The 10,788-nt window shown below is 44.0% G+C and overlaps 1 pseudogene across 1 annotated transcript; it reads left to right on the forward strand.

Annotated features, from left to right (window-relative positions):
- Nucleotides 1–7,985: 7,985 nt before the first annotated feature.
- Nucleotides 7,986–10,306, forward strand: LOC143576089 (uncharacterized; annotated as a pseudogene). Its single transcript, XR_013142887.1, has 3 exons — nucleotides 7,986–8,192; nucleotides 8,834–10,061; nucleotides 10,136–10,306. The product of XR_013142887.1 is annotated as an uncharacterized LOC143576089 (transcript).
- The last annotated feature ends 482 nt before the right edge of the window (nucleotides 10,307–10,788 follow it).

Consider the following 10,788-nt stretch of genomic DNA (forward strand, 5'->3'; position numbering starts at 1 on the left):
CACTTTGGCAAAGATGTCAGGGTAGAAGTAATGAGCAACCCGTCGGTGGGAGCGAAGTCTGTCCTTGTAATTCATACAACACCTTCATCATGGATAACTCCAATAATGGAATTCTTGAAGGAGGGAAAGGTACCGGACGATCGCGCACAGGCGAGGAAGATAAGACACAAGTCGCATAACTATGAACTGCTTGATGGTACGTTATATCGACGCTCTTATCTTGGACCGCTCATGAAATGCCTAGATGCTGAGGAAGCAAGCTATGTGATCAGAGAGATACACGAAGGAATCTGTGGAATACATGCTGGCCCGCGCATGGTGGTTGCCAAGGCAATGAACGCAGGTTACTATTGGCCAGGCATGTACTTGGACGCGTTAAAAGAGATCCAAAAATGCAAAGCGTGTCAGAGCTATGCGCTAAACACCATGCGGCCAAAGAACAACTTGATTCCGGTGACCTCCGCATGGCCTTTCCACAAATGGGCAATCGATATTGTGGGTCCCTTACCGCAAGCGCAAGGGCGAGTAAAATTTTTGGTAGTGGCAGTAGACTATTTCACAAAATGGGTTGAAGCCAAGCCACTAGCAAAAATCACAGCCGAGGCGATGAAGCAATTTATTTGGAGCCACATCATATGCCGTTTTGGCCTGCCAATGGAAATTGTGAGCGACAATGGCAAACAATTCACTGACAGGAAGATATCCAGTTGGCTCAAAGAATTGCGCATCAACCAAGTCTTCACTTCAGTATACCACCCTCAAGGGAATGGCCAAGTGGAGCGCGCGAACCAAAGCTTGCTGAATGGGCTGAAGAAAAGGTTGGAGGGAGAATCCCATTCATGGGTCGAGGAGCTACCTAATGTCCTGTGGGCGCACAGGACATTAAGCAAAACCAGCAATGGCGAATCCCCGTTCAGTCTAACCTATGGAACGGAGGCTATGATTCCAGCAGAGATTGGATGTCCATCCCATAGAGTGCTCATGATGAATAAGATGGATAACGAGCGCGAAAGGAGGTTGGATCTCAACTTACTTGAAGGGCGCAGAGAGGCGGCTATCATCAGTGAAGCCAAATACAAGAAAAAACTAGAAAAGTATTATAATCAGCGCGTGAAAGAATGCCACTTCAAGAAGAATGATTTTGTCCTTCGAAACAATGAAGCTAGCCGTGCGATACCCCCGGGAAAGATGTCCCCCAATTGGGAGGGACCTTATCAAGTCTCGGAAGAATTGGGAAAAGGCGCATACGCTGTAAAAGATTTGAATGGAAAGAAGATCCCGCGCGCATGGAACGCAGCACAGCTTAGAAAATGTTTCATGTAAAAATTGTTAAGTTTGTAATCAAGGCTTTTTAAGCCATTATGAATAATGATGAGCGCTATTTTCTCTTAATGTGTGTTCTATTACCTTTTGCATACATGTTTCACACTTTCCTTTATTAATTTTGAGCAATATGACAACATTGTATTGACATCAAAACTAAAAATAAAACGAAGTAAAACATACATGCGCGAGCTTCAAGCTCAAACGCGTTAACGAGTTTTAACTCTAAAACGTCAGGGCCTTAGCCCAATAATATGAGCCTTAGCTCAGGGCCTTAGCCCAATAATATGAGCCTTAGCTCAAATCACTCACAACATCCATCCTACATGCTGCGCAGCCAGACCATAAAAATACCTAAGCACAACTAAGGCAAAGCACATGCCAAAACATAGTTGTTAAGGTCTCAGGTCGAGGTCGCGCATGGAATTGTAATGGATATCAGAGTAACACATACTGACACGTAAAGGCTAAAAAACTCATAATTCCCTATAATAAATGCGCGATAACGTCGCGCAAAAGAGGAATAATGAAATGCCAAAGCACGTGTCAACATATTCAGAATATTGCAAAATAACTTGAAATATGACAAGGATTAAGCAAAATAATTTCCTTACAACCTTGTTCAAATTTTAATGTACAAGCATATCTTATATTTAACAAGCAAACACATGCAATATAAAGAGATGAATTGGGAATGCGCAAGATGCGAATAAGGGGAAAACAAAATTTCATTCCAAAACATAGAAGTTTACAAATTTACAAAATGATGAGATAAAAACTACAAACAAAAAAAAAAACATGAAGGGCTTCTCAGGTCTCTATATCAACATCAGCCTCTTCATCGCCCTCATCATTACCTCCCTCAGCATCTGGCGCAGCCCGCTCCTCGTCATCTCCAAACTGACCATAGTCAAGCTGTTCGTCTCGAATGGAGTCGTCTTCTATCACGATAGTGTCAGGAGCGGGTCCTTTGGCCACGCCAGAGCCGCTAGCAGAGGCAGCATTGCCCGCGCCATCATCGCTGCCACCAGCCCCTTCACACTCGTCAAGTAATTTCTTTAGCGCGCCGAGATCGGGCTGGTCAGCAAGCGCGACTATCTGCAAGTCACAAGGAAAAGTATTGAGTACAAAAGACTAGGAAAATAAGTCAAGGTAAACTCAGTAAGAATAAAATACCTGCTCAAGGATGGGAATGGGAGTATTCAAATACTTCTCCCCCTCCTCGGCCATGTCAGCGCAAACAACGTCGAGCTGATAAGGGTAGTCGGATGGGTTCTTCTTCAGCATGCTATATTCACAGCCATCCTTAAACCCTTCAGCTCGACCCACCAAGCGCGAGGCAGCGTTGCAATCCATCACAAGGGTCTGAAACTCGTCTGAGTATTTCATCGCATAAGCGCAACGAGTCATACCCTGTGAGACTAACCATTGGCGATCCTGCGCGAGGGACGAAACAGACGTCTCAAGAGCAGGAATCTGAGAGTTTAACAACTCAACAGTTTCCTTGGTCTGTTTTAGCTCTTCTCTGTCGGACGCTGCTGCCGCCAAGGCCTCATTCCTTTCCGCTCGCGCAGCATCGAGCTCTTCACTGTTAGACGCTGCTATCGCCAGGGCTTCATCCTTTTCTGCCCGCGCCGCTTCGAGCTCTTTCTTCAGGCGCGCAACCTCACTCTCTAATAAAGATTTGTCAGTGATAGCCTGCACAAGAGTTTGATCACGCGCCTCTGCCTCTAACTCCAAATCGCGCGCTCGCCGCGCGTACTTGGCTGCATCCGCCTCTGCCGCCTGCAGCTTCTCCCGCGCAGCCTGCAGCTCATGCCCGCGCTTCACAAAGGCAGCGTTGGCACTTGCTCGGTTCTCGCTGAGTTTTGCTTGGAGTTTCTCAGCTCTCTCTCGAGCGTCAGAAAAATTCCAAGCAGAAACCTTAGCCTCTTGTTTGGCCTCCGCAAGAGCATCACGCACCTTTACATAATCATAGCGAAGCTCTTGGGAGGCAGCAAAGAACGCAGACCCAGCAAAAAGATGGTCGTTGAGCAAGTCCACACGGGCGCGTTCCTCCTGAAACCTCCTTTCAGCTGGAGGCACAGAGTGAGCCCAGAAGTCCTCACACACACCCATGGACTGAAATGAGCTATCCTCAGTAATATTCCATCTCGGGCGGTATATGTGATCAGCTTCCTGCAAACACAAAGCAACGTTCTAGTCATCTAAACACTAATATGGAAGTCCGCACAGCGGAGCAAAACGAACTCATACCTGCGGGGAGCAAGCAGAAAAGTCAGCGCCAGCCCCACGAGAAGGCTGCGCCACGAAATCTCGTGGCGCTACAGGGCTTGCGCGGCCGCCATCGGAGTCTTCAAAGTTGACCTCCTCATCATCCTCTGTAACAGGTCTTTTCTCCTTCGACTTGGAAAAATCAAAAACAGTCTCGCGAGGAGGGCTGCGCGCAGGAGGAGGTGAGGGAGGTCTCGACGCCGCTAGATCAGCGCGTAAAATAGTCTCCTGCTCCTTAGTAATCCCAATAAGAGGAGATTCAGTGCTTGTCGGAGCAGGAGCAGAGCTAACGGCGCCGGCGCCGGCGCCAGCAGTGCCGCCAGCAGCTTGTGTGCCAGCTATAATTCCTATGAAAAAACCAAAGAGAAATGATTCATGACTTGATCTAAAAGAAAAAAGTCAGAAAATCAAAGCGCAATATATACCTTGGCGCACCGCCGTCCGCGAGTCGAACATCGCCATGAAGTCCATTTTCCCCATTTTCGAGAGTAAAACAGGGGACTTCAAAGCAACCTTTGGCGCAGCCTCGGTACCTTGCTGCGCCTGAGGTTGATCCGCCAAGGTCGCCGGCTCTACAAACATTTGAGTGAGCAAAGATTCACTAATAACTCTCGGAATCATGCTCATAAAACCACAAAATATAAACAAAGTATACCTGCTGGAGAAGAGGAAACAGCAGGCGCAGCGCCGCTTCCCTTGTCCGCTGCGCGAAGAGATGAGGTGGCGGCACCATACCTCATGTGGACAGGAGGACTGCCCACACCTCGAGGCAAAGAAGACAAGGAAAACTTGGAGGTAAACCCCTTGGTTTTCTCAAGTCCCTTCGCTTGAGTAGGAGGATCCTGAGCAACAGGGGCATCATTTTTCTTCTGTTTTTTACTGGCCCCTGCGCCAGTTTTGCCTTTAGCTTTGCGCTTGAGTTGTGGCGCCTCAGCTTCTTCCTCCACCTCCTCTTCTGCGAGCTCCAGCTCATAGTTCTCGAGCGCATCTACAAAACGTGCAACAGAAATGTTAACCAAATTTGGTATTATAAAGGCATAAGCATAAGTACAAAGGCTTACCAGGCGCGTCGCTGTCAAAGCAAAATCCCAAATCAACAGGGATGAACATATCGTCAAAGCGATCGGGGAAAGCAACTTCCCCAGCGCCCAGCGCGACAGAGCCACCCTCCATATGCTCATCATAGGCGGCGTGGACGTATTCCTTGCTTACTGCATAAAACAAGGCAAATGATATCAGCAAAACGAATTATATTCGCGCAGAAATAATGCAATGAGCTAATAACTCACATAAGCCATCAACTTGAATGACAGGCTCAGTCGCGCTGTCGGTCCACCTCTTGCTCATACCAACCCCCACCAGCGCCTCCTCGCAAATATTCTTGGCGGGGGATGGTTCAGCAGTCAACTTATTAACCCATGCGCCAGTTGGGTTTTTAAGAACATTTTCATCCGCGGGCGCAGAAGTGATCGCGCGCATGGTCATGCGGATGGGAATCACACCAGCCTTAATATTAAAAAATTTCTCAGACCAGTCATGAAGGCTTTTAAAAGAAACAGTGCAGCACTTAACCTTCTGACTGCGAGGAATGAATGAGAACCAAGAATCTTGGATTTTTGGCTTGTAAAAATATTGAAAGCGCCGAGGGGTGGGCTTCTCGCGCTGAGCTTTGCACATGAACTCAAAATGAGTCATGCGCACAAGTCCAAAAGGATGGACTTGGGATATGTGAATCCCATGAAATTGAAGCAGCGCACCCATAAACCTTGTCATCGGGAGACGAAGGTTACAGTGAGTGAAAAAATGGCAGTATAAGGAGATATAGCCGGTGGGCGGATTTGCCGCCGTTTGCCCGGCCGCCGGGAGCATACAGCCGTACTTAGGGAGAAAACCCTGAGAGGCGATGAGACTGTCAAAGTCAGACTGTTTCAGTTTGCAGGGAATCTCATTCCATCTTTTCACTGTTTTGCCCGTCCCCACCTCCTCCGACGAGGCCTCGGCAGCCCGTTTTCCCTTGCCGGTCTTCTTCAAAGTGGACATGACTAATGATTTTACACGGCGTTTGCTGGGGGAAATTGTGGTGTCTGGGTTATCAGACATACAACTGTGAATCAAACAGCGGTTACTTCAAGAACGAAAATCTGGAAGCAAAAGACAGGCTCTTAATCGGAATGAAAATGGAAGGAAAGAAAAAGCTCTGAAATAACAATGAAGATGAAGAATAACAACTCAAAAGGCTTGCTTTTATAGGCCCAAGAGAAAGAAAGAAACAGGTACTGATCAGAGTTCACACGCCCCCACTCGCAGGTGCAGGCCAACACGAGCGCGACACGTGTTCCTGACACTGTATGAGGGGACATGAAAGGGAACGAAACAGGTACTGATCAGAGTTCACGCGCCCCCACTCGCAGGTGCAGGCCAACACGAGCGCGACACGTGTTCCTGACACTGTGTGAGGGGACATGAAAGGCAACTGTAGCACCTCGAGCACACGAAAAGTCTGACACATGTCTCCATCTCTGACGCGTGTCAGCACCAACCAACCACGTACATGGACGATTCATTTCAACCAAAAGGATAGAATTTCGCGCAACGATGAGAAATAAAAAAGAAAAGACAAACCCTATTAAAAGAGCAAACTATTAAGTCTAATATCTATCTTACCTCTCTCGCGCGAGACAAGACACACATTAGACTGGGGGGGCTTGAAGAGGTATGCACCCGCCTTAACATCGAGCGGGGCGGGTCAACCCACAAGATATAGACAAGAGGCTTGAAATCAAGATGTCATGAAGGCACAAAGCCAAAACCTATGCGCATGGCGCATATCACATATGCTCACGCATATCACATATGCTCACGCATCACATATGCTCACGCATATCACATATGCTCACGCATCACATATGCTCACGCACCATATATGCTCACGCATATCACATCTGCGCGTGGCGCATCTGCGCGTATGCTCACGCGTCATATATGCTCACGCATATCACATCTGCGCGTGGCGCATCCGCGCGTGGCGCGTATCACATATGCTCACGCATCAAACATCTGCGCATGAAACATCTGCGCGTGAGAATAAAGAGAAGACCTCGCGCATCCTCAGGATAGGCGCATATCACACATGCACATAATCAACCTCTTCCTTATCCAAATCAGGATAAGGACAACCCTGATTGTGCTCATCAGACAACCTTCCAGAAGGTATCATTTAAGGAATAAAGAATATGCTGATGTTGACAGCTGCCAATGAAAGGTGGACAACTCAGCAAAACCCATGTGCTACCACGTGATTGCACATGGGTCAGGTGAAATACCTTGGTCAGAGAATAATCAATGAAAAAGCACCAGGTGTCCTAAGGACACGTGGCACGAAGCAATAGGAAGAGGCCAAAAAGGCCCTAATGGGACCTGAGCCCAATCATTGGAAACCCTAACACTATAAATACGACACCACCTCTACAAGGGGTGGTAAGCAAGAAAATACACTCTAAATCTTTACTCACTCTCAGTTTATTATTATTCTCCTACAATCTCTTATTCTCACACCGGAGGGTTACCCCAAAGAGGACCCCTCTGTCCCTTTCTGAGGGGTAAGTTCACAGTGCTGCTCATTTTGTAGGTGGAAGAATTCATACTCCGGAGAACCATCGGTGATATAGCACACTCATACCCGAGAAAAGTTGATCGTCTACCAGTGAGCCGATCCACGTTTCTTCAATATAATTATATAATTATATGAATACTAAACCAAACGTAATAACAATCTTTTAAAGTTACAATCGACTTATCATGAATGATATGACGTTCTTGTCACTCATGCTCAGAGTTACCATGATTAGCTCGAATCACCAATGTCAATTGTGTTATGGTTTGAGCCTGTTTAGAAATGAGATGATGGCTATTTTTTGTATGTAAAGTTGTCTTATGAATACTTTTGTTATTATAAGAACTTTGGTTATTTTTAGTTAATATAGTTCTCTAATGTTACTACAAAGTATGTTCGTGCTCATAATGTTTATGCTAGCGACTAGCGTTAGGTTGAAATGCTTAATTAACTAAGTACTAGAGATTCAACATATACGCTTCTTCATTTCATTCATAATCAGCGTTGTCGGGATCGTTCTTGACAATAAAAATAAAAGTTACGATTATCGTAAGTCAAAATTATTATTAAAATCTAATTTTCCAATGCAAAAAAGAAAGTAGTAAAAATAAAAAGAAAATTAGGAAGCCGGCATAACCCGTTCCATTGACCGACCCGGCGAATATTGAGGCATCTCCGATTTGGATCGTCACTGAATACACCTGAACTTCCTGCAACAGCTTCAATGGCCAAATCTTCATCACCATAGCTCACGCTCGCAAACACTCATATCTCCATGGCTCGTTTGCTCTCCATCTTTATCATATTATTATTGTTCGTACTCTCTGAATCCGCCGACGGAGAAGAGTTCACGGAGGAGTTGTTGTTCCGGCCACTTCCCGATCGCAAAGTGCTAACTCATTTTCACTTCCAAAGTAAAGTCCCGCCGACGAGCTCTTATGGCCGTCACCACCGGCTGTTTCCGAAAGCTATATATCAGCTGGTATGATTAATTACACTAGTATAATCACTTGTTTGTTAGTATTTTATTGAATACATGAATCAGTAGGTGAATTAGTTAGGGTTTTAACTCTTGTCTAACTTAGGGTTATGAAATCAGAATGTTTGGGATATTAGGTTAAAGGATTATGGTTGCACAGCTGCTTTGTAAGGAGTTACTCTGCAGTTGTTTAGAGTTATGCTTGTTTTGTTTTCTCAGAAATGAAGTATCATTTGAGTTGATCTACAATTACTTCATTTCAGTCTCTGTGCTATTTATATAGGATGAAGTATTAGGTCCAGTGTTTATGTGGTTCATTTACGTTTGCTTCGTTTTAATCTACTGTTACCATAATGGTGGATGCGATTTTATTCATCCGTTCATTTACTGGAGTTGTATGCGAGAGCAAATAGCTGTAGCTTCTTTTTGTGAAGAAATAGTTGATCAGGAAGATTTGTAGCATTCTAGATATGGATAACGTGCAATTTGGATGAGATCAGATTTGTTCCATTTATTTACATTGTTTGTATCTATTTAATAGCCCTGCTAACTTGCTAAATTCATAAAGTTGGAAACCAATCTTGGAATTTTGTCTTGATGTTTATCAGTATAAAGAATAACCTAATGTAATGCTGCTTACTCAGGTTCACAAATATAGAATTAAAGAAATGGAATTGTCTTTCACTCAAGGTCGTTGGAACTATGACAGTTGGGGTGGTTTTGACCCTATTGCAAGCAGCAATGCAAAACCTCCTGGAGTTGAACTATGGGCTGTTTTTGATGTTCCTTCAGATCAGGTTGATGCTTCATGGAAAAACCTAACACACACACTTTCAGGCCTCTTTTGTGCTTCAATCAACTTTCTAGAATCTTCTACCACCTATACTGCTCCTGATTGGAGCTTTCGATCACTTTCAGGCAATTTAAGATACGGTTTATTACCTCGAGAGGCTGTTTGTACCGAGAATCTGACTCCATGGTTGAAATTACTTCCATGTCGAGACAAATCCGGGCTTTCTTCATTAATGAACAGACCATCGATTTACAGTGGCTTTTATCATTCTCAACGGTTGCATTTAACTTCAGATGAGTTTGATCCGGTGGCTTCACATGGAATTGTGCTTGAACAAACCCTTACAGTTGTTGTTCAACCAGATTCTTTGGAAAAACACTCTTCATTCTCTAGTAGCAGAAAGCTGCAACCGAGATGGAGTATGAGTTCGTTATTTGGAAAAACGGTTGATGGGAAATGTGCTGTTGCTAAGTCTAGTAATGTTTATGTTCAACTTGAAGGGAGCTTAGTTTATAACATGAAAGATACATGGAACAATATTGAAGATTTTGGAAGTAATTCAAACTTTGGATTTTCAGTTCCACCTGACAGAATGATGAATGAAGTCAACAGTTTTCATAAAGAAGGCTACTCTATCTTATACGGTTTCTCAATTAATAACTATCATAGTTCTAAACCATTTGATTTGGGATTCTGGTGGAAGCTTCCTGTAACTTGGTCATGTGTTGAAAGCGCCGTTACGTGTAAGTCGATTCTTAATGGGTAGTGGGAACGAGAAGGGTGCTATTGCTCTCTCTTTGCAGTCAACAGAATGGAGTCAAAGTCTCTTAAAGGGCAATAATAATGAAGAAAGGTGTTATTTGCGTGTAGATGTTTTTCAACTTGTGCCTTGGTATATAAAAGTGTATTATCATACAATAAAGATATATGTTGATGGGATATCACAATCTCTTGAAGATATTATTGAAAAGATGAGTGTCTCGCCCTCTGAAGATAAGGTGTCCCCTGGAGTAATGGAAATGATCTTAAGATTACCTTGTGGCATGAAATCAGCTTCATTAACTTTAGAATTTGATAAGGTACACATATTTCTTCTTATAAGATAAATACATATTTGACTACTTACTGTACTGATGTATTATTGCTGTTGCAGGGTTTCTTGCACATAGATGAATATCCTCCAGATGCTAACCAAGGGTTTGACATCCCGTCTGCCATAATCAGCTACCCGGATTTTCAAACACGGTTACAGTATAAACTGGATGATACTTCGATCAAGTCACCTATGGTGTCAAAGATGCAGGTAGTTGAGACTTGCACTTAGAAATTTTGAATGTGAAAACTCATTCTATCTTCTAGTCTTGTAGTGGTGGCAAGATGGGCAATTTGGGTGGGTTGGGTAACAGGACAAATGGGTTTTGGTCTCTTTAGTACTGGTTGAAATCAGGCCGGGTTAGAATGGCCCAAAACACCTTTTGTGCATATTTTATTTTTTCTATAAATAGCTAGGCTTGCAAACAAACCGAACAAACAAGTACGTGGAATTTTTGTCTTAGCTCGTTTAAAATTTTAACTGAGCAAACAATCAAACACGAACGGTTAAACATACAGGGTTTTCTTTTTCGTCTCCGACTTTCCGTTTGTAAAAAATGCGAATGTTTTCGTGTTTGTTTATGTTCGTTCATTAATAATATAAGCGTACGGTTGACGAACGTGAATGAACAAACAAAATTGAGCATAGATGAACAAACGTAATGGGTGATGCTTTAAGAGTAAACGTAAGCATCATTTAGTTGGGTCCTAAGT

Source organism: Bidens hawaiensis, unplaced genomic scaffold (assembly GCF_021521415.1).
Source record: "Bidens hawaiensis isolate Kalapana, Puna unplaced genomic scaffold, B.hawaiensis_p1.1 tig00027969_1, whole genome shotgun sequence".
Taxonomy (NCBI): domain Eukaryota; kingdom Viridiplantae; phylum Streptophyta; class Magnoliopsida; order Asterales; family Asteraceae; genus Bidens; species Bidens hawaiensis.